Source organism: Cervus elaphus, chromosome X (assembly GCF_910594005.1).
Source record: "Cervus elaphus chromosome X, mCerEla1.1, whole genome shotgun sequence".
In the NCBI taxonomy this organism is placed as follows: Eukaryota; Metazoa; Chordata; class Mammalia; order Artiodactyla; family Cervidae; genus Cervus; species Cervus elaphus.
The window spans coordinates 28,630,261-28,632,464 of NC_057848.1; the positions used below are offsets into that span (position 1 = coordinate 28,630,261).

The 2,204-nt window shown below is 43.1% G+C and overlaps 1 pseudogene; it reads left to right on the forward strand.

Annotated features, from left to right (window-relative positions):
* The first annotated feature begins 206 nt into the window (after positions 1 to 206).
* On the forward strand, positions 207 to 1,910 carry LOC122690889 (annotated as a pseudogene).
* Positions 1,911 to 2,204: the final 294 nt, after the last annotated feature.

Consider the following 2,204-nt stretch of genomic DNA (forward strand, 5'->3'; position numbering starts at 1 on the left):
TACTGCAACGGTTGTCAGTGCCTGGGGGCAGTCAACGTTCGTTTGCTTCCTTTTGGGATGCTTGTCTTTACCACGGACAAATACACCGCCTTCTGGGGTCGTACTGTTTACCTGGCCCACAGAACCTTTTTACTTAAAGACATTCCGGTGCTCCCAATCCTGGAATTCTGGTATTGATGTTGAATACACCTTATTAGCATATTAAAATGGCTGTACCCAAAGACACTGTCCCTTCCTTGTTGGGATGCCCGTGCCACATCTGTGTGGAAATCCTCATTGAGCCTGTGACACTGCCTTGCAACCAACGCTCTGTAAAGCATGCTTCAAATCGACTGTGGAGAAGGCAAATTTGTGCTGTCCTTTCTGTCGCCACCGGGTCTCTTCGTGGACTGGGTAGCACACCCGAAGAAATTGTCAATATGGAACTGTGGGAGATGATTCAAAAACACTATCCAGAGGAATGCCGGCTTAGAGTCTCTGAGCAACAATCAGAGGAAATCGTTGATGACTCTCAGCCAGTTCATCTATTAAGTCAACCTGGGGAATTAAGAAGAGAATATGAAGAGGAGAGAAGCAAGGTGGAGGCAGAGCGACAAGCCATTCAGGAGGAAGAAAACAAAGCCAGTGAAGAATACATACGGAGATTACTGGCAGAGGAGGAAGAGAGGAAAAGAGACAGGCAGAAAAAAGGCACAGAGAGATGGAAGAACAACTGAAAAGTGATGAAGCGCTGGCAAGAAGGCTAAGCCTTAATATGAGCAATGTCTGTGAGGAAAGTGTCTCGGCTTTCTGCTCGGATTCCAGAAAATCTAATCCCGTCACAACCGAGTCACAAAGGAAAAGGAAGAGCAAACAGAAAAACACTGGCGACATTCAGAAGTATTTGTCACCGAATTCTCAACTTGAGTCAGCGTCACAGTCTGAAGTTGTAGAAGAAGACAGGGAAACTTCCAGGTCCAAGGAAACTGACAGCAGTGATAGGAAGAAACCTACATGGCAAGACACAGAAATTGAGGAAGATGTGCCAGCACTTTCTCCTCAAATATGCCTTGAAGTTCAAAAGCGAGATGCAGAAGCTTCAGTGGAGTCACCTAGACCTCAGTTATGTGCCAGTGGTGGAGAATGGTACCTTGAAGGAAAAGTGAAAACCAAACAAAGCAGTCATGAAAGACAGTCATGTGTCATCAGTCATGAAGAACCTAAAGCTGGAGTTTCCTCTTCTGGAGAAGCTGCAGTTAAGCCTTATGGTGAAACAGAGAGTGGATGTACAGTGTCAGATGTGACACAGACACTGAAAAATAACACAGTTGTGACAGAAAATGGGGAGTCTCACCTACTGACCAATAAGGTTATCTCCAGAGCAAAAAACAGGAATCTTTGTCTGAAGCAGTCAGCAATGCATGCTGTTCCACAAAAAGAAGAAAAATGTTCCTCAAAGCTTCCTCAGACCAAGAGTAAACAAGTCCACTTCACCCCAAAACTGATAGATTTGGAACGTCTGTTTTTTGAGAGACATTAAACAAGATGAACAGGATAGGTTATTAGCATTGCAGCTTCAGAAAGAGGTGAATCAGAAACAAATGAGGCCAACTTGGCTAAAAGGATCCCCAGATGAATATCAGTTATGGGCTACGTCTTCACCTCCAGGCAAATTACTAAATGGACAGAGGGAGAATGCCAAAGAGAGAAGCTTCAAAAGACAAACTGATCTAGAGCATCCAGTACCTCACAGAGCCTCAAAAAGTGAAAATTGGCAACCTTCTTTTAAGTTCCAGTTGTAACATTGTTCAGTTAATGCAAGAAATTACCAAGTTCTACTATAGATACTTGTACATAAAATGACTCATTCCCTACAGCCTGGTAAGTCAAAGAAAAGTATTTTTCAGATGTTTTACAGATACACAAAGTAATGCTTGGGTAAGAAGAGTGTTTACAACCTAGTGAAGCTGGATTGTGAAGCTCTATCATAGATTCTTTATAAATTTTTCATTAGTGCTGCTCTGTGGGCACACTCATTGTCCCTAATTAAAGGCCTGTGTGATTACGGGGGCAGAGTATACAGATGTGTTTCTGCCAAACCCAGTCGTAAGCAAGAGTTCCACTCCTTTCATTTTTTAACAACTGTGATGGACTAAGTTTAAGTTGACGGTCCTTATGGATGTAAAAATGCCTTGGCCAACTCCCAAGAAATCTTAATGTCCATG